The sequence below is a fragment of the Triturus cristatus genome, chromosome 1_2, assembly GCF_964204655.1.
Source record: "Triturus cristatus chromosome 1_2, aTriCri1.1, whole genome shotgun sequence".
Classification (NCBI taxonomy): Eukaryota; Metazoa; Chordata; class Amphibia; order Caudata; family Salamandridae; genus Triturus; species Triturus cristatus.
In genome coordinates this window covers 707238421-707261389 of record NC_140580.1, presented here as the reverse complement: position 1 = coordinate 707261389, position 22969 = coordinate 707238421, and the positions used below count along the sequence as shown (strand labels likewise).

The following is a 22969-nucleotide window of genomic DNA, read 5'->3' as shown; positions in this document are numbered from 1 at the left end:
TGCAAGGGGATGTCTGAGGGGTCCATGGGACCCCCCCCCCCCCTTCAGACCGTCCAGATTGCTGCCATCAGGGTGGCACACTGACAGTGCACCTCCTGACAGCTTCTTTCCTTTCCTCCCATGTCGGTAATATATAACTATTTGGCCACCGAATCACCCCTGCCATCCTGCCTGAAATTAAGCGTTGTGATATATGTGTTTCCAAGACATCACAAGACTATTAATCAATAGACGAAAGTAGACTTACAATTCTAGGACGGGGCGTGAACATAAAGGTAGTCCTGATGAAAGCCCAGGACCTTTGATGGGTCACTCAGAGGGCTGAAACATGTCAGCAAGTTAGGGTGGTAACCTAAGAAAACCACTATATTTAGACCTTTTAACCATACCAAAGGCACCCAAGAAAAAAAGGAAACTGGGTGTCCTTTAGGTATTTTTTTTGATCTTTTAGACCCTGCTAGGATTCATATTCAGAGTGCTCCCTGGAAGGCCGTTGAGCCCTCCCTGGTTTATAGGGGTAAGGGTTAGACCTGATGATAAAGCATGACACCAATAGGGTGTGTGAGGGTCCCTAAACATCCCTTTTGGGTTGTCTTTCCTTCAGGAGAAACAGGCTCAAATGAAATCAAGAAGATTGTAGGATACTTTTTGTTATAAACATGTATTCTGAACGCTATTTTCACTCAATGATAACCACTGTGAGAAACTTGCACTACCTTCAGCCTCTAGTCCAAGTGTTAATCGTGATCCATTATAAACACTTAGATGTGACATGCTTTAAAGTATGAACAATACAAGAGTAATATGCTGCAGGAAAAAACTACATGAACGAAATAACCAAAAAAAAGCAAATACTCTTAGGAAATGAAGATTAAGTAAAACGTGGAAATATAAATAGGGACTAAATCACTGCCTTGAATTACCTTAATTGTTTTACATTTGTTGTTCAATAATCGAGCAGTGTTTTTCCGTGTAAAGTTAGGGACTTGATTATAAGGCCCGTTAAGAACCTATTTACAGTGTTAACTTTTAATTACTACCAGGTCTGAGTCCTGGAAGTACCTGCCCACTTTAAGCCCTGCAAGTAACAAAGAGTATGTTTTCATATGCTTCAGAGTATCTTAATATACGATATTGTGAACCAGAGCATATTGATAAAATTACTAAAGTATAAGCAAGTCTTCATTATTTATAGGGCATAAATCCATTTTAAAATTTCTCTTGCATACAACACTGAAGACCCACTTGAAACAAATATTATCAACTCAATGAACACAGGTCCTCTTTATTAAATTTCAATTCACTAAACTTTATTCGGATACAGATATCCATAAAAGCACACAGGTCCTTTTTATTAAAGGAGCTATCCCATATCCAAAAAATACATTTGCCCTGTTCAGAACAGTTAACAATCACAAACAAAAGGTATTCTAGAATGTTCTTTTGTTTGATGATGTCAGCTGGGGTTTTGAGATCTAGTGTGACATCACTCACTGGATGGTACTCTTATGCGTCTGTTGCATCCCCACACCTGGCGGCTAACACTTGTGACAGATAAGGTTCAAAGTGGCAATGAAATTACAATTCTGAAACTAAAACAATCTTGCACAAGCATATTGGCCTAAAGATACCTGCTCCATCAGCCCCAGTGGAAGGCCAGGCATAGCTGTTTGGGGAGATCTCAAGACTTTCCTCCAGGGCAGGCCGCCTCGCAGAAACACAAAGGTTATTTTGGAAAAAACTCATGTGCCAGAAAGCTAAGCTGTTTATGTCTCCGCTGGGAACTGCCGCCACTTAGGAGATTAAACCTCATCTTGCATTCTCTCTTTAGCAAAGATGAGGTCCCTCTAGTTTGATTTTTTTGTGCAGTTAATCTGCATAAAATCCAACAAAACAGGTTCTCAGAATGCTCCCCGCAATTGCTGTAGGTGGTTCAATAACACTTAGCGACAGAGCTACGGAAAAATCCCAGTCCCTGCCCCTAACTTCTTGTAATCAGTGATGGGATGAAGAAAATCTACTCCAGGAACCTATAAATTGGTGGTCAAAGTGTGGCAGAGGAAAGGGAGTGGAATCACAAGGGGCGGAGTTATAAAAAGCAGAGTCTTGACAGTCATCTTGCACATTTTTTTAGAAAATATCTCCTGTAATGAAATTAGCAACAAGGACAAAAGTGATCATAAATCTGTGGTAGCTTACTTAATTAGTAACAAAGTGGCTGAATTTTAAAATATCTTAGAGGGTTAAAAGATCTGCTGCAGAGTTTTTTGTGTGTCCAGCACTTGTCAGGGGATTATAATAATGCTAAGATAACTCTTGTGGTTAATACAGTCCCTGGAGACTTCTGTGTTTTGTCTAGTCACAGTTTTGGTTTATAAAGTTGCATAGAGGGTTAATGTGGTTGCTATTATGTATCTTGCAGATCACAGATCTGTATTTTATGTAAATAGATAAATGGCTTACTGCTTTGACACAGACCTTCTTTTGTTACTTCAGGTTCATAAGTTGCAATCCTTATAATATTGCACAGTGAACTACAAAATGTAAGCTAATTTCAAGTTATGGTTTTAGAGCCTTATTGTTTTTTTTCTCAATTTGATGTTATTGTAAGTTTGCACAGAAGGGATCCCTTGGGTAGTAAAATGACTTGTTAATACAGACAACCCTAATTACTGCGTTATGTTTTAAAAATACTGACTTTGTGTTTCTCCCAACCACATACTCCTAACAGATGTCTATAAGAATGGACGATACATGACTGATGGACTTATAACCCTCATTGTCATATGTAATATTTCCTGTACATTGATTTACACACTTGTAAGATTTATTAGCTGATGTAAAATGCTCTGACACCCAACACTGGGATGAGTTGCGCTATAAAAGTATGACATAAAAAACAAATTATTAAGTGCCATTTAAATCATTATTTGTGTAATTACTTTTACACACAGGTACGGCTGGCGTTCTTACAGTGCATGCACATTTCTTACATAGGGAGGTTGAACATAGTCAAAAACCTACCACCAAATCATAGTTTCTTAAAATGACTTGTAAAGTGATAAGCTGTGCACCTTTGTTTCTTTCCAATGCTTTGGTGTCTCAATGTTAGGCCCTAGATCACTGCCAGCCAGGATAACTTGAACACAAGGAGGGCCGATTGCCCTATAAATTAGGCCTTAATTGTGGGCCGAGCTGGAAGACAAAATAAAAAAAACCTTCACCTCCTTTAGATTGCCCATACGAACAGACAGCAGAAAACATGCGGGTACTGCGGACTTGTGTCCCGGAGTTGGTAAATTACACCAGAACAAATGGAGCACATTACACTGGGGCCTGCCTGGACCCCCTCATTTCCTGATTGCTGGTAATGCATTTCAATAGGCAGTTGGAATTGACTTTTGTTTTGCCTCTCTCACTAGAACAATGCATTCTCGTGGACACTATTGATCCCATCCTGGGAACCTGTTTAATTGTGATCAGTATAGAGTGGAGAAACTGGGCCTAACTCATTTGATGAAAACCCCACCCTGAATAGACAGGAACACAAATCTATGACCGTGTGCCTTTAGATGGGAAGTCACAATATCAATGGTTTAATATAGGCCGTCAACAATATTGACTTCACAATATGGAATTACACTATATTATTAAGGTAGGTAGATGTGGAGGTAAGAAGGGTGAATCTACACTTTCCTATATATGCTTACTTTGATAATAACTTCCATATTGTGGAGTAGATATTAGTGAGGGTTGATATTTTTGTAGCTGATAAGGTGAAATGCAATTGTTCCTTTATCTAATGAACCAATTCTCCACTACACTAGTGCTCCTGCATACCACGTGAAGTTTCTTTATGTCTTTCCTTACAATTGATTATTTCAGATGGGCTGTTGATTTTGCCAACACTATAGATAAAGAGTTCTCAAAAATTGTCATCCAAAGTCCTTCTGTCACAAAGACTTCCCTCTTTGATTTTTTCATAAGCTTTCTTTCTGTTTGTTGGAAAAGGACTGGTCATTAAGTCATAGGTTTTCAACTACCAGGCACAGGAGATCAGTGTAGTGGTGAGACTTACATGTTGGTTAGCAAGAAAATGGAAACTACTAAATTATGGGACACAAAATAACATCATCTAAATAGACCAGTTTCAACAACAACACTGCTATCAGAGACAACAGTGCTCCCGTTCCAAGCCGGCGGGCCAACAGCCTTGCCAAACAAATAGTCATAAGGGCCCAGGAGACTTAAATAAAAAACAAAGGTAAACCTTTTGTTTCAAAGAGCATTATAGATTCCAAAAAGACAAAATGAATATTTGACCGTGTTTAACCCTTACAGTATATAACCCTTTTCATTAATCTCTGTACACCAGTCATTTCGAACATCATAAAATTGTTATGAAAAATGAGGAAACGATCTTATTTCTCAATTACAGAGGTCATTTACTTCAAAGAAAGAGGTCAGGGAAATTCTTTACGATGGAGAAAATACTTCTGGTGATGACCCCACAAAAATACTTTAGAAATGTGTAAGGCTTTAACACCTGTGTTACCCAAAAATGTTTACAGCCATCTACCAAAAAACAACCCACAAAATGAATGACGCAGACAGAAAATATGGACAGAGAAATGCCAAAAACTCAAATCAGATTTTGCCAATTCAAGGAGACAGTCTGGAAGACCTCAACAGACTGATGCTGCCAGTAACACATCCGGCACCCCAGAAAATATATCCACCTTCAATCATTAAAGATCTGCCTTGTTCTCTTCGGTAGAAGTAGTTCTCCAGAAACACTTTAACCGCTACTTGCAAATAGGAGTGGTACCAAATATATTACATAAAGAGCAATCATCATTTTACTGAAACCCCTAGCTGGCATTGATGACCTGCTCTTAGGTAACACTACAATAATTCTGTCCTTTAACAGAGAGCTGCTGAGCTGTGCAGTGCTTAATATGAGCCAGTGGTTTCCGGTGCTCCACGCCGCATGGTGGCCTTGTTTCTGTAATTTGGAGATGAGCATAACAACAGGTGTTTATTAGTTCAAAATAAATTAAAGCGACTAATATCTCCCACCAAAGCCATTCTTATAGCTTTGGGGGACTGGAATAGTCTGAATTGTCACACTGGTAAGAGTGTGATGATTATAGTTGTGTAGGTACTGTCACTGGCAGCGCCGGTAGGGGCAATGGGTAGTGCAAACTGCAGCAAACTCCTGATGAGGGCCCTGGCACTTGTGTTCTTAGAAATTAAGCACTGAAGCTATACAAGCCTAGCATAGACACTGCATATACACTGTCTTTCACTGACAAACATTGAAGGAGATCCGCAGCAGAAGGTTGATAAAAATAGTGTTGGGTCCTCATCATTCTCTCCTTATCAGCTGCATCCACCACCGTGAACTACAACGCCTTGATTTTTTTCTTCCAACAAATGGGTATTCAAGACAGTGTCAGAACAAGTGTTATCCGTGTTAACAAAGTTGATATTATACCTTCTTTTTACACCTGTTTCACTCAGAGGTCAGGGGCGGCTCCTCCGCTAGGGCAGAGGAGTGTCACCCCACTGCCTTTCAGCACAGCAAAAAAGGAAAAATAAAATGATAATTATGCGGTTATTATCATTTATATATTTTTCTGTGCTGGGGCAGTTTTGTGGAGCGGGGCTAGGCTGCGCAGGGGTGGGAGGAGTGGTGGCACCCTCCTAAGTGCGCATAATTGTTTGTATGGCCCTCTGGGGCCGGCGAAACATTCATACGCACTTTGCATGTTTTTAACACAGGCTGCATTACTGCCTGAGTGGAGAACATGCCCAGGCTCCGATTCATGATCTGAGCGCCAGATCCACCGCGCTCAGACTAATCACAATGCTACATTGCAGCGTTGTGATTGGCTTAGGGGTGCCTATCCTGCTTGAACAGAAGCCAGGAAGAGGATGGAAGAGAGGCAGTGGCCGGCCAGTAACGGATCTTTTTTTATTTTTGTTTTCTTCCTCTCTTGCCGCCCTCCCCACCCCACTTTAGTGGCCAACTAAATGTGGGGTCCTACAGGTGTCACGGCGGTCACTGTTTTTGCCAATGTCCATTTGGTACCATTAACCAGTCTCATCCACTGCCACAGGATTAGATTTAAAAAGACATAGGCGACTCTCCACTTTTGCTGAAGTAATACTCATACTCCACAGACATGACTATCAACCATACAAAATGCGTGTTAGCAATGTGTAATATGAGCTTCTGTTTGCCAGAGCACTCTGGTTTGGGGACCAGGACTTATTTTTCATCATCAGACTTTGAACCCGATTGAAGGCTAAAGAGAAAGGTGGAAAAACAATGAGAAAGAGAGCAAGCAGGTTTGAAAACTAACCTGCAAAAGTGAGATAAAGGGGGAGCGAGTGTATGGTTGAAGATGAACTAGGCACGAGCTGGACTCAAGATTAGACAGCCTTGGTATTCAGCACCACCAACATCCGGTAACACCAGCCACAGGATTCTGAGCAGAACTTTGGGCCCTGGCACTTATTCCTTTAGACTGGAGTACAAAATTTGCAACGGGTAAACTTATCTAAAACTGCCTCGCACAAAATTAAAGGTTATGGCCACAAAGCCTCCGACTGACATTGGTAGGTGCTTATCTTATGCCAGTGCCAAAATCGATGTGGAAACGATTCTGAAACTTTAGATATCACAACTGTCCAAAGCTGTTTTTTTTTCATTTGAAAATGTTGAGATAAGCCCTCCTATTTCTAATGTTTTTCCCCAGGGCCCCGCCATGCCTGACCTTGCACTGGCCAGAATCGATTCTATATGGGTCTTTCGAAATACCTCCTTGAGAGACTGCAGGGTATGCTGAAAGAGACAGCGAGTGTTCAACGATCAAATGCAACTTAGATAAATCTTAAAAACAGAACTGCTCCTTCTTTAAAGGGGTGATCTGGTGAAGAGAAAAAGACAGTTTTCCTTCCCTGCCCTGTATCACCAAGAGTCACCAGCAATTGTCTTCCCAGGATGATCCTTTGCGTGATGTCTACTTGGGTTTTGAGACCTATCGGGGCATCATTCACGTTATAGCCCTTTTAAAAATTTCAAAAAGAGGGGTCGCACTTACCTACCGAAACAGTTCTACTTTGCCCAAAAACTATTCTTTGGCAATTGTCACTCTGGAGAAATTCACCATAACTTATCTTAACTTGAGCTGAATTAAAGAACCTGGAAGAATTTGCAATTCACAGCATTACCAAAAACTAGGCCATTTTAGTCACAACAGAGACAGTTGCGTGGGTGAGCACTGTCGCCTTTATGTTCTGCCTGGCAAGCAGACAAAACTGGCTCGCTCGGAAATACTCTGAGGAGATGTACATCCTTGTACTTCCTAGAAATGTCCCTAAGCAATAACTTCGCTTCCAGTGCTCACACAGGTGGTTCATATTTTCCTTTCACTTCATGTTCTGACACAACAAAAGGAGTGTTACTAAAATGACAAAGTGCACAATAAAGACGTAACCAAAAATAAATGAGACACAAACCTAAATAAGACAAAAGAAAAAAGCTTTATTTATATATATATCACTGGACCAACCTGTAAGACTTCTCTGTCCATCAGTTCTAGTGAGAAGAATGTGTGGGTGTGCAGGGAGATGATAGGCATGCATTACAATATATATTTTTTAAAAGACAGGCGCTCCAAAACGCACAGTATTTTCAGCGTAGCTCATGGGCTCACGAAATAGCGAAGCTGCTGTTGTTGCCTTGTTTGTGCCAACAGAAAAAGCCGGATTCGAAAGGAAGTGTTAAGTAAACAGTACTTCTGTGCCAATATGTACCCGTTCATATGCATAATTCCAACGACTATTTACCCTGCATTTGAAACATTTCAAATCTTGTGGATATTTGGAGCAACTGAAGGTAACTTCTTGGCATATTCTTGATGGCAAATTAATAATAATGTAACTGACACACAAAGACATTTACGCTCCTAAATTGAACTAAGGTGCACAAATGACTTGAGGGCATATCAACAAGGCAGCGATACAAAATTATCGCCGCTTCTGCGTCCGTTTTCGGACAAAAAGCGGCGATAATTTGATCGCTTTATCAGCAAGGTCACGCTATCGCGTGAATCCTTGCCTTAGCGCCCTTAGCGTTCCTTCCCAAAATAACTGGAGTAATGTCGCTAACCGACATTTCTCCAATTATCAATGGCCACGCTAACAAGCATAGCGATAAGAAAAGTAGCGCTAACCTTGGTTAACGCTACATTCCTTACGCCTGCTTTTCCTTTGACTATGCAATGTTTGTCAAAGGGTGGTGGATTATAGGGCTGAGACCACCCAGCCCTATCAACAAGGTTATTGCAGTTTTCCATGGAACATCGCTGGAAAATCAGCGATGTTCCATGGAAAACATCGCTATCACAGGAATAATTATTGCCATTGCGCTATGCGTTGGTATTACAGCGCTAGCATGGCGATAATTATCTGCAATAGCCGGCGATAATATTCCTCACGCTAAGGGCGGCCAGCGATAATTATTGCTGCCACTTGTTGATATGTCCCTTAGTGAGTTTAAATCCACTTTTTGTATTCACAAAACAATGAATTTTAACAAGCAAAGTGATTTACTCAGACGGAACACTACACAGTGTAGCCTAATATTTCATTTGAGAAAAGCTGCTCACCAGGTGAAATGTGGCATTTCAGAGTGAGCATGCCTTCTAAAGTCGGTGGATAGGGGCAAAGATGTATGTTTTTAGGTGTTAACAAACGTTTTATCGGTCTGTTCCCAACTTGGACATGACAGAGATTCATACCAGCAAGGGAAGCAAATAAATGTGTATGTATGGAAGGAAACACCCATAATTGATGAGGTGTCGGTAATGGGATTTCTCTAAAGGAGAAATATTTTTCTGTGGTGATCTTTTCTTTCTAAAGTGATTGTTAAGTATTTGCTCAGAAAATTGAAATTCACAAATAAATCCCAGAACTACTCAAGGTAATCCGTGACAGTTGGACCCTCCATGAAGTATTCCTTGAAAATTCAGTAAATTCCCGAAAAGTCAGAACTTTATTGAAAGTACAATACATTTATAACTTCTTTCAGAAAATGGAAAAATTATATTAATTCTTTTTACACAGAACAAAGTGCCTGTTTGCAGCACAAATAAAATATTACCCATATCAATGGCCTTCGAGATGTTCACAAGACAGAATTCCACACAGTTTCTTCTACTTTGTGAACCAATCAAATATCAGGTTGATTTTAACTTACAAACTGCACGATGTGGCAGTTCAAAATAGTGAATTTTGTTCTAAATACAACCATGTAATATAGCATTAGCTCACTTGACCTTAACCAGAGAATGTGATTCCACGCTTGCATAATATGCACGTAAAAAGATACCCATTTGAGACACCAATCCACAAGTATATCAGGTTATATTGTACAATGGGGAGATGTAAATATGCCTTATTTCCCAGAGTGCAGTTGGTCTCGAAAGAGTAGCAGTATATTGAAGTAGTAACTGAGAAAATGCTTCGAAAGCGTAGTTTACAAAAACACAGATTTCAAAAGGTTTAGCAGAATCTTAACCTAACCTAAATATCTTGTTCCAAACTTTAAATCTACACTAAATCCCACTATCAAGCACTTGTCCCCAAATATGCGAGGATTGGAGACAGCAGAGTAATTTAACTTGTCTTAGAGATGTGGGAACAGAGTTTGGCTAGATTTGGAAAATAAACACAGACTGAAATTTTTGTAGAGAAATATTTATGTAGGTTAGACAATTTGACAGTCTTCATTTGGAGTCTATATTTTCACATGGAACAAGACACTGGGCCAAAGTGGGCTCATGAATTGTCTATGAAGCAAAAAAAGTTGTCCATGTATTATTTGAAAGCATAACTAAAGCCATTATTATTCTTGACAGAACATTTGTAGAAAAGTGCAACGGTGAAAATGTGAAATGAGTAAATACTGAAACTTTAAGGTGACCCATTCTTATGCTTTCAGGGATCACTAATTTCAGAAACATCAGACTGAACCTCCCTATTGGTTTGGGGTGGACAGAAGTTTTCCTTAATAAATTCTCCAAGAGACAGCATTATGCAATCTTGAACAAAAATACATTCATAATAAATGTACTGAATACAAATTTAGGAGTGACCCAGTGTCATATCATAAAAGTAGAGATCCTTTTAAGAGTATTGGTTATATGTGTAGAGACAGCTGAGATTTCTAAGGGGGGTTGGAACCATAAAGCAACAGAAACAATGGAACTATGACATGAATACATGTGAGTGTCTGTTCCTTTGCAAACAATATTTTTTACATATACCAAAGTTTCCAATGGAAAAAATCTGAATTGATTAAACCGCACAGTGTAAATGTAAATTGATACTTGTATAGAGCACTACTCACCCGCAAGAGTCTCAAGGCGCTTGTACGAATACCGCTGTGGAACCCATCCTGGCTTTCCCTGTGAGGTGTCCACTCCTGGGCACCCCCAAGGTGGAGGCCAGGCATCCTTAGCGTTGTGGGGGCCGTTGAGGAGATTAAGCAAGCTATTGCCCAGAGTTGCAGAGTGGGACACCATGATTGGAATAGGCACCAAGAAGAGAATTGTCAGGTCCGTGGAATTTTGAGCCCAAGACCTGCCGAGGCGGGGAATTGAACCCTGGGCCCGGGCCAGACCTCTGCATCAGGGTCTGCTGCTCTAACCATTGAGCCACACTTCTCCAGTGTGGCAAGTTAAAAGGCTCACAGTGTATGTATAAATGGTAACACGACTTTTGGAGTTGTAATATGTAGCTCATAGTTGAATATTCAGCCTTTACATGTAAAAGTGTCAATGGAACAGAGAGATGGTTTACACATGTGAATGTGTACATTGCAGCTAACTGAATTGAATACTTGTCTGTGTGTGTATATGTATATATATATATATATATGTATATTTATATATATTTTACCTCCATTCATTGTTCATCCATGAAAAGATTTTAAGGGTATTGTGAAATGGGCATTTATGTTTAACCATTGATGTACTTGTAAAAAACCCTTTTATCAAGGACCTAACCTAGCTTGCCAGCGCATTAAGTTAATCTGCACAAATCCTTTGTTGAGGATTACTCAAAGCCTTAAAAACGTATGGATACTAAATAATTCTCACATGGACATCTATATGTTTTACAGAATACTATACTTAGCCGATTGTTTTTTTGTACATTAGCATTTCCCTTTTCATTATTTAGAAATGGAGTCTTATTCACAACTAGAACAGCCCACAGAAGTAGCCTACAGCTTCTCTAGTACTAGTGTCACTCCTGCACTGTATTTTCTGTGTGCTAGTGTAAGTCTACAAAATATGCTCCAAACAAGCTCTGTGCCTGAGTGGGACACTTAGTAGGCAGGAGTCACCAGCAGCCTGACTGTTCTGCTACCCATCTGGTGAAAGTCCTAACGGAAGTCCTGGGAAGTCAGTGATTTTACGCGTTCACTGGCTACGGTTGTGCAAAGTGCAGGTGGTGAGGGCTGGGATTCAAATGAGAGACACCAACTACTTCAGTCCGAGTCACCATGGTGCACCACCAGCACATCACTCAACCTGTTGCTTCAGCCGCACCGCACCACCAATGGCTTTCCGTAAGGCTTCCTCTGTGTAGTCCGCCCCAGAGTGTCTGATGAATATACACAGATCAGATTAGCCTGCTCTGTTAGTAGTTTGGGAGAGGGCTTAGGGGCTGAAAGCTCCTTCCTGAACAGTGATTTCAGAGTTGGGATCGACAGAACAACTGGACATGTAACCGCAGCCTATGTGGAAACCCACAGGAGTCCCGGTCCAGTCAATCCAGCACTGGATGTCACTTGCAAGCCCAATATTATTCCATTCATTCATAAAATTGCTCAACATCATGAATACGTTTCTTGGATTTTCTACCTCATTTAAGTGTCATTCAAAAGCTATGATAATGTGCAACGGCATGCAATTATTTTACTGTAGGACTAGCGGATTAAGCCACTAGAGGAAATAAGAAAAGTCCCAGCAATTATCAACATATCTTGGACAGATAATTCAACAAAAGATTGTGATACTGACTCCATCTTCTCCTAGGACTGTTGCTTTTTATGCCATGTAAAAAAACTGTAGTTGTCAGTACACATCCTGGTGCAACAAATGTAAGTCACTGCACCTGAAGTCAGATTCTGAACATGCAGGTTGTTCGGAATTGAGCAGCCATTTTAGACTTTGCATTGGGTTTTCATCACCACCCTGCGACCATCCTATGTGCTTTTTCATACCTATTCCTAGTACTGCTCATTGTGGGATGGAGTCTGAAGTCTATGGCAACTTCGCAACCTAAGGATGATGGTTCTAACCCTGACTACAGCACTCCACTGACTGCAGAACATGTGATTCGAGGTGAATCACTTAATCTCCCTGTGCCTAAAACAATCATATTAAGGAAATCTAAAGCAACTGTGAAATATATTTAATCAACTCAAAATTTGCATTTCCCACATAATTTACCCAATTTTGCATCGTCCCTAACATCACCCATTAACTTACAGCAGTCTATTGTACCCTGCTCAGTTTATGCTATGTAAATAAAACAATAACAGAAGTCACCTAACAGGGTGAAGAATTACCCAGTGTAATTACAAACGCCGAATAAGAACCAAGTGAATGCCTTGAGAGTAAGACAACAGAGTTGAACTTTGGGCCCACTTCAAAACTCAAGGATGGTTTCTTTTCATTCTTTCATGAACTCATGGGTGACTGGTGCTGAGTTCCTACGATGATCAAAACGTCCGGCCTCTTCTGAAAGCCACCTACTCCCTCAAGGTCAAACAAACATTACTACAAATAAGACTGGGAGAGCACCCCACCCTAGGAGGACATGATTTGCGGTATATGCCACCAGCCACATGAGACTCTGCTGCATGTCCTCTGCATCTGCCCCTGTCTAGGCCTGCAGAGGAGGACCCTGCTGAGAAGTGAGCTCAAAGCATTAGGAATTAGGATATGTAGATAGACTGTGATGGAGGCGCTGAACCCACGGAACATGATGCTCAACATTTAATTGGTGCAGTTCATGGATGTTTTTAGGGACCTCGTTAAGGGCAAGAGTCCTACTTAGAGCTGGCCTATGGCTGACACTTAAAATTGTACTGGGTGCAGTCTATGGTCATCTGTCAAGGTCTTGCCATGATAGGTGCCATGGCAGATGTCAAAGATCATGGGCACTGATTACATGCAGGTCCCAGATATGCACCTCATCATTTTCTGCATGTTTCAAAGCCCTTCAGCAATGACTACAATGACTATACAACTTAAGATCAAGGAGGGCTGCCAGGGGTAGAGTAAGTTCTTCTCTTTTTTTTGCACAAACCCCTATACCGCCTTACTAAGCGTAGGTTCACTGCTTTACATGTAGGTCCTATATATGCACCTTGTCACTTTCCACGTGTTACAGAGCCCATCAGTAATGACTACATAAATTTACTTAAGATCAAGGAGGGCTACTAGGGACGGAGTAAGTTCTTCTCTCTTCTTTTGCTGCACAAACCCCTATTCTGCCTTTCTAACTAGTTATCCAGGGGTTATGATCAGAAACGGTTTTACCAAGTGCAGGTGCCTTAATGCTCTTAGACAGTACTTAGCCAGCCATTTAAGGCCAAACTGGGCTGCTAGAGGTTCAGTAACCCTAGGCTATAACATGCACCTCAGCACTTCATGCATGGCAGCCACCACGAGCTAATGATTACGAACAGATTTTTTAACTATGTGATTTTATCTTTTTATATATTTGCCGTTACGTTTCATATTGTTGTATATTTCTTTTCCAATAAGAAGAACTGTGATATGGAGATGTAGGTCCTGACAATGTTTATGGTTTTTATTGACTAATAAACTTAATTACTCACACTTTCACTAAGCAATCAGCAATAACGTGCTTTGGTGAGAAAACTGATTTTACCGCATCATGTTATATAAATCAGAGTAAACCATGAAAATCAAACGAAACAACCCAATTTTACATAGCTATTCATAAAGCAATGATGCCATTTCTAACGGCTTTAAACTGCATGTGCCACTATTAACCCATTTGATGAAACTTAATTTGCCACTCTTGAAAAGCTTGAAAGGCTAAGCCGCCCTGGAGTTGCGTAGGTTACAACAGAGATGAACTGCAAGTGTTTAACTCTTTGAGCCATTTTGCTGATCTGTAGAATTGAGATGAGATTGGATCTTATACCTTGTGGACATCAAGTGTCAAATTGTAATTCCAGTTTCCAAACTGGAACACATTATGTCACTTATGTGAAAAGGTATATTTCCCATCTTAAATCACAAGGCAAACCGGTATGCATTTGCCACTTCCCATCTGGCCCAATGGCAACTCTCAGTAGTTTGATAAAATACATACACACATTCCTGAGATGGACACAAAGGGATACCATCTTAGAGCCATGCTTACAAGGCCAGTATGAGATAAACCGCCTCTAAGTAGGACACTCCTACAATCTACATTATCAACAATTTGCAATGCCTCACAATCTGCAGTGAAGTTCTGGAAATAAACATCCACACCCTATAAACATCCTTACTATATAGGTTTGTCTATCACACTGTATTACAACGATTTAACATGGGCACACGCCCAGCTATCCACTGGTGGATAACCTATTGTCAACTAAAGCTTAGGTCTTTCTCACTGTATTTTGGATAAGGCTTTAGTTTTGAGCCACAACCTACTTTCAAACATACCTCCCACATAAGGTGTGCTCAGCCTTTACTTTGATTAACATGGAGGAATACTTGCATTCCACACTTTATTGATTTGTCAACGGTGCACCATATAACTTTTAACATGTACATTCAAACTTGCCTCCAGGGCTTACCCTATTGCCATGTTATGGACCACACGTCTAGGTGTCTATGATGCTTTCAGGGATGTTGTCAGTGATGTCATCACTGAAAAAAACAATGGTTAAAGTGATGATTTAGTTCGGTGTTTGCATGAGACACAAGCCAACATAAAAAAATAAAAACCTGGAATACACCAGTTATAGTCTAGTGAACTAACATTAACTTCGAAGTGAAGTACTTTCGACGGATAAAAACAAAAAGTCCTTTTTGTGTCACTCCCTCTGGCTCTCAATCATTTAAGTTAATTTTGTATGACCTTGTTAGATATCAATGTCTCCTTACTCACAATCAACCTATATCTAAATACCGAACACAGTTATTTGCAAATTGGTCTCATTTATTAAAAAATGTTTTCTAGTACAAAATATTCTTACTGTAGTTCTTCTAATAAAACATATACATTAAACTCCATACATAGAAACATCATCAATGAGCTTCATCATTTAATAAAATTAAGTATACACATCATAAATAAGGCTCCCGGTTTTCTGTTTAAACTGATTTCTACATATAAAACAGACAAACATATTTTTCCTTTGTCTGTATTTATAAATAGAAATGGAAAAATTACAATAAGTATGTTTAACTTTGTTGCGGTCTTCCAGGAGAAGACAAGCCTGTCTGAGTGCAGGCGGAGAGAGGGCTTGGCCTCCTTTTGTTTAACTATCCTAGCTGGGAGATATGAGGGGGTAGGAGAGGAGCTGTGAGATGCACACCTCAAAGAAATATAGGGAAAACAAATGCACGAAGCTAATCACTTCACAGGTACTTAATAGGGGCATGATTTTGACTTTGTTCAGCTCCTAGATTCTAGAGATTTGCATGCACTGTATGAATGTTAGATGTGTTGGTCAGTACCAGTATTTACACAAATAACATTTTTAATACCATATTTTGTTTTATTTATTTTATAGCACTACTCATCCCAATTCAGGGTGTCAGAGCACTTTACATCACACATTATACTTTAGTGTGAAATGATCTTCGGAGCCCTCCACTTGCTGGACCTGTAGTGCAGCTGCTTTTTTCTGCTTCATGCTTCTGGGTATGCGATATCGGTCTAATGGCCTCTGTAGTAAGTGTTAGAGCGTGTCAATAGAGTGTGGATGCCATGCCGTACAAATTTTACAACATACAGAGGCTACCCGTTCCCCTCACCCATCTGATCTAGTGCCCCACCATGTCTTTTTCAATTACGCTCCACCTTTCCTTAGATCCTACAGATGTGGCATCTTCATGCAACGCAGATAATGGATGGGGGGGCTGAGTGTGCTTCCTTTTTATTTTTCCATGTTATTCTCTTTGTGCCTGGAGTATTGTTTATGTTAATGCATGCATAGCTGCCAAAGTTTGAGATTGCTATGTGTGACATTTTCATAATTTGGCGATGATGTTAAGGTCTTCTTTAAGACTGTGGCGGGCGATTGCAGGACCAGCGCAACTTTCATGGGGAGCTCTGCACAGCACTAGATTTACGGAAGAGTTTCACAGTATTTACAGTCTGAAAAGGATCCACCCAGAGTGAGAAGTGGTGGGGACAGAGCCGGTGAGGACGGCATTAACCTTTACGGGTCAATGCCTGTGCTTGTCCTGCGGGGTTGTATGGTATAAGATCAGAGCAAGGTTTCAACACCTTCTGGTTTGCCTTGTATTTTAAGTAACTGTCAGAATAATGTACACTGAAAGAACGGTCTCATCTGAGAGAGTTTGGATTACTGGTTACTGAGTGGTCACTTGCCTACCATTGTGCCCCAAAACTGTTTCTCCACTGTTACTCAATCTTAAGATGCAGTGAAACCCGCAAATGTGAAATCATCAGTCCAATGGTTCAAAAAGAGCCTTAACATTGAAATTTCTATTATGTTTTTATAAGAAGACTACATTTCTTTTAGTACTGCCAGGTCAATGACAAGACAATATGTACACTTACCAATGGCGAAGAATGATTTTATCCAGTTTAAAACATAGATCTTTCACCTCTAGTAAAAATGTATTGTTTACCTTACTAATATGTGACCACCTCGGAAACTCATGCTAATCTCAGTTCATGATTTTGGGAGTTAATTTCATATTTTTTTCTAGAAACAGGCTAGTGACGGGCACCCCCGTTCACACTTTCCTATTTGCCTTGCAGGGATGGGGGCTTAGTGCTTTACACAAAAGTCACATCAGATAGAGGTCGCAAAGCTTACGCATAAGCACTCGGCAGGCGTTTTCTGACTGTATCCGAAGATTTCAAAGTATTCCCCTCTATTTTATCTTATAAAAATCAACTTGTGTACACATTTTAATCCCAATAAGAAAGCGTTAGGGAATTTTTGGTTCAAGACACTTTCAGAGTAGCTTCGACATATTTCATCCATGTAGCATCATAACACAATACAAACCCTTTCCTCTTCTATCCCTTCACTATCTTTTTACAATCCAAATAACAGACTAACATGTCCACAGCTCAAATCAAATTAATATTTCCCTACACTAATTCACCAGTTAATCCTTTTTGGGTTCCGGAGTAGTGTGCTACTTGCTGAAAAGCGCTTCAACACTACATCAGGCTTAGCAAGTGCTATGTAAATGCAAACCTTTTTCATCTTCTATCCCTCCACAATCCTTCTCAATCCAAATAGACTACAATATCCACCGCTCAAATGAATTTCATATTTCACTACACTAATTCACGGCTAATCCATTTTGGGTTCCGGAGTAGCATGATGCTGGCCAAAAAAGCTCATCACCGCCTCGTCTGGGTTAGTAAGTGCTATATAAATGCAATTACAATACAATACAATACAATAAATCATGTGTAAATCAATGCGTAGGTTGTGTTTCATAAGAGGGTGAGGGTTGCAAGGTCCTTCATAGCTCACTGTGCTATATTAGAAGGATTGCAATTTATTGACTGCAAGTAACAAAAGGATCTCTTTGTTTAAAGCAGTAACTCATTTACCCATCTACATAAATCTATCTGAACCTATAGTAATCAAGCGCGCATTTCCTTTTTAAATAAATGTGAATATTAGCTACAATGTATTTTTTTGCTCGCGAAAAAATAAAATGGGTATAAATACAGATAAAATTACTAAAAAATAAAGATGGATAAAAAAATGGATTTAAAAAAATGAAACCGGGAGCCCTAATCGCAAATAAGTTAAAAAACTGATATCGGAAGTGTCTCTCATTTGTTACACATTCATATCACAAGTTGAGATCTAACAAGCTCATACACAATCAACTTAAATGATTGAGAGCGAGAGTGAATGATACAAAAGGGACTTCATTTTGTTTTTATTATATATTTACCCTGTCCCTTTTAGGTTGGAACTGCACATCTCCCATACTGTGGAGAACTTTGGATGGATTTCATCGTTGTTTTACTTGTATTCATCTAAAGTATGGATGCAGTGGGGGTAGGCCACTTGCGTAGAGCTGGCATCTAAACATCACTGAAGAATAATCACTTTGGTCAACGTGAAGGGCTAAAAGCTGATAGAACAAGTCCACCATCCAACTCCTATTGTATGTTGAAGGCAGGGTCTGGTGTGACACTAGGCCTTGCAGACAAACTGTACAATATATCTTAAAAGTGCATAGTGTGGGTTTTCCACTAGTGGAACTGTTGGTGCAGACCGTGGCATATACCATATGTCAAACTTGTCCTACTTATTGCTGAAAATTATGTGCAGTGGAGGTTTGATGCTTGCAGAGGGTTTGGTGTATGGCTTTGATGGAGTGTAGGTACTGAGTCCACGTCATGATGTGGACTAGAAGATGTTTTAGGTCAGGAGCTATGTCATTTAGCATGTCATGAGTGATTTTATAAGTGAGGTTATAAACAGTATATGATGGGGGCAGAAGTTGTAGTTAGTTCCATAAACTAAAACTGGTTTATTTCAGTTGTTTTGGAGGTTTTTAACGTGAGCTTGTGTCTCAGTCCAACACCTAAACATAACATACTTTTAACAGCTGCTTTTTTCGGTGAATTTCTATGTGGGTTTTTCAATATAAGTTAAGGTCTTAGCACTAAACTATAACTTCAATTTAACCCTTTATTTTCTGGTGAATATATATATTTGGCTTTCAAAATATTACTTTTTTCAAATTAAGGGGCTGGTAAGCAACTGAGAAAATGAGTATGCACAGTACACAGGTGTGAAAGGCGGATGATGTACTTTAGAAAATTATTTATTATTTGGGGTGGGTTACTGCATACCTCAAGGAACAATAACACTTTTGTCAGGGTAACCCTCAATGTCTCAAAACTAACTTGAGGTCAACACTCTGGTAGTTATGGCACATAGCAAACAGGCTTTTCTTAGTTCGATGTGTAAAGTTTTATGCAGTACTAAAACAGTAATAAAATCAAAACACAAAGCAATAAAAATTCAAAAAACAAATTATAAAAATGGAGTAAAATGAAGTAAAATGTCACCAAGACGACAATAATTCAATATGGCGAACTAAAACCAGAGAACCATTTTTTTTAATTTTATGTAAAAAACAGAACCAAAAAGCACTACACTCAAACGAGAGTCTATAGCACCAGTAGACCAGGACCTAGGTGTGATTTCAAGCGACTGCAATGCTGCCCGGGTTGGACACACCCAGTGAATTGGTCCTGGTGAAAGTCTGGCAGCGAAAAGGTTTGGAAAAGTCCCACTTCAGAAACAGCCTTTTTCACTTTTTTGAAGACTTGAAGAATAGCATTGCCATTTGCTCTAAATGCCAAATGGGACTGGGTCACTTTCTGAGTAGTAACATTCTCTCCGTGGGGAACACTGAGGAAACTGTAGCCACCCCAGTGGAACCGGATGCTGTATACCAGAAGCAGATTGGTTCCTCTGACTCTCCAGAGCTTTGGAGTTTTCCCACAGACAATTTTGTCTGCTCCAGTGATGTATGGGACTCTGTTGTTTTTTCTGAGATACAGACATCTCTGTGCAAGACAAAGTTAAAATTAAATCCAAAGCTGTGGAACTGCCAATTGGATAATTTCCCCTGCAGGTGTCACTGAAACTCTGAAGGAAAACTTTTTAAAAGCTTCCAAACTTTCTTCTGGTGACAGGAATATACTTCTAAGACCCCCAGGACCTCACAGGCAGGCACTTACAGTCTTTCAGGGTATCAGGCAGAGGTGAAAACCAAAGTCCAGTTCAGATCTAGTTGCCACATGAGGGAAAAGGCCTCCTGCAGATTTTTGTGTCTTTGTAGCCTCACAGTAAGTCAGCCAACTGACCCTTGGAGACCACTTTATTTGTCTTGGGTACAGACGGGAGCGTACCCAGTCCCTCTGGGCTTCTCTCAGGTCACAAACAGCAGTTCCAGCTCTCTTCTGACCTTCCACAGTCCCAAAAAATGTTCTGAGGAGGGTGCCTTGGAGTGGCATGTTTTGCTGGCACTATCTAGGGTGTGGGGGTTATTCCTGGACACTCCCATAACCAATAGGGTAAAAGTTCTCAGTCCCGTACACTACCTACATTTTCAGTAGGTCCTTTTTGCCGTTCTGCAAACAGGCCCGAACAGTAATGTGTCAGGACAATTCTAAGTTGGCCAAACTCTTCAGCCACAGTGAATGTGGGCTCTGAGAGCTGGAACTGTGTAGGGTCGTGTATTATGGAAATTACTAGAGTCTTCCTACATCCAACACTAAACTCCAGTTTGACTGCAGGCCTTTGTCTTACAATAAAAATTTAGACCAACGTAGAAGCAGGGTCCTTCAGCAATCAGACAGGGGATACACAAGAATTGTGCTCTGGTCTTTTTTGATCCCTTTCAAGGAGGCAGATGTTTTACATGTGCCTTAGATGGGCCTTTCAGGCAGGATTTGATACAGCTGTGCCAACAGGAAGGACAAGCCCCTACTTTGAATGAGTAGCTGGGCTCAGAGAAATCATCCCTGTCCATCCACGTTGACTTGTCAATTAAAGCAGCCTATCATGTGGTTCCTTGAAGGAATTTCACACCTCCTTAATAGACTACGGACAGCCTGTACAATTTCTGGAGCGCTAATGCACTTTAGCCCCCAGGAGCCGTAGGCAGGGTAAAGATAACTTTCTAAAAGTTGCTTTTCCTGAATATTTATTAAAATGCAGACTTCACCATTGAATTGGATTTCTATCACTATTAAAAATAGTGGCCTAATTATTTTCTAGCTGCCCCCCAAACCAAAGATCACAATATTAATATTTTAATCTGTACTCTACATAGGACACCAAGACCTGTAGGAGTGAAAATAACTTTTGGTGATAGAGTGACATTCATGTTTTTACATATCTCACTTTAAAATACATGTGCCATACCTTATGGGCTAAAAGGCCTACATTGGGGTGACTTATTAATATTTAAAATGCAGTGTCATTTGCCTGTCAAGAAGGGTTATTTTGACAGGCTGCACTGAAGGTTTTACATTGTACCAATCAAGCTACAATGGCAGGCCTGAAGCCACATTTTGAAGGCCGACTCTGTGGTTGGCACACAGATGGCATTTAACCTCTATGATCTGCATGCATTTTTTGCACCATGAACTAGGGACGTATAGGGAAAAAAAATGTGTCAATTAGGAATGACAATTTAAACATTTTTAAAGAGGGAGCACAGGCACTTTAGTCCTATTATACCCTTCTTTTGCTGTTTTTTTAACTGTGTACACTCCACTTCAAAAACAGGGTTTAAAAAAGACATAAAGTCTGAGATAATCATGCATAAAAGGCAGAATTCGTCCACCGTGCTTATGTGCATGTATATCTCTCATTAACTCTTTTTAGCTCCTTTAAAAATACATTACGCCTCAAATTACAAAAGAACAATACTTCACCTCCCATTTTTAACTCAAGTGTGTCATTCCCTGCATTAATGCCTTCAGTCTGTTCCTCAGGAAAGGCTTTAATTCAAATTTTCCTATTTCCTATTCCAACAGAATGGCATTCAGGAGTGCCTCATTTTTGTCTTAGAAACAACACATTAGCACTCCAGTTGTTCATTCAAACTCTGTAATGGTGCTCCAGTTCATTACCAGGGAATTAACTGACAGGCCACTACTAGGGTTGGCACATTTCACATTGAGAAACGCCGGTCATTTGTTCACGTTTCATTTGTTCACGTTTCAGATTCTGTAAAAGCCCATACCTAAAGAGAACCTTATTGAAAGTTGTCTTTATTCATTTTAACACTGTCTTTCTGGCTTCTGTCTTTTATCAGTCAATGGTCCGCAAGGCAGCTCTTGAACACTTTTTAAATTGATTTCTTCTTATAGTTATTATTTAAAGTATGTATTGATAAGGCAGAAAAATACCAGCTTTAGGTGATTTTCCTAAATCTTGAACCAGTTCAGACACTAAAATACTGGTCATGCTGGTAAAAACACAGCCAGGTGGCAACCCTAGCTGCTGCTGGTGTTGGAAGTACATGTTTCACTATGTATGACCGAATGTTTTTCTGAAATGGATGAGGAAGGTATTTGACAACTCCTAGAAAATTAGTCCTAATTTTAACTTTCTATAGCGCTAACCATAATTTCTATGCTAAAACAAACCCCATTGTGGTCCTCCAAAGGAAATGGTTTCAGCTTTACATCACTGTTTCTCTCAATATGGCGTTCACATGTGCCACACATCTGTCATAAATACAGAATGTCAGTGCTCATTAGAACTCTGTGGTTAAGCTGCTGTTGATCACTAGAGAGTTAACTGATGCTGCTAATGAAAGTTCATGTTTTAGTCTACATGTTAGAATGTTTAACTGACATGGATGAGGAAGATATTTGAGAACTCATACAAAATTTCCTCATTTTAACTTTCTCGAGTAGCCATAATTTCTATAACAAAATGAACACCCTCATTTATTTAATTTCTAAAGGAAATGCTATCTTTTACTGCTTTAATTTCACCAAGATGGTGTTCACGTGTGCCACACTTTTGTCTTACATACAGAATGTTAGTGCTCAAGTAGTTTATTCACATACTATGGAGAAGCTATAGCAGAACAGTGGGAAATCAACAGACAGGCTGCTATTGCAGTTGGAAATACGTCATTAACTCAGA

The 22969-nt window shown here is 39.9% G+C and overlaps 1 protein-coding gene across 4 annotated transcripts in view; it reads right to left on the bottom strand.

Annotated features, from left to right (window-relative positions):
* Positions 1–22969, bottom strand: part of GPRIN2 (G protein regulated inducer of neurite outgrowth 2) — a 179059-nt gene that overhangs the window by 59291 nt on the left and 96799 nt on the right. For 2 of the 4 annotated variants that reach the window (XM_085608583.1, XM_085608581.1), the window contains exon 2: positions 14906–14978. The exons of the other annotated variants lie outside the window; for them this stretch is intronic. The gene's annotated coding sequence lies outside the window, so the exon portion shown is untranslated. The remainder of the gene's footprint in view (positions 1–14905; positions 14979–22969) is intronic. 4 annotated transcript variants of the gene reach the window in all.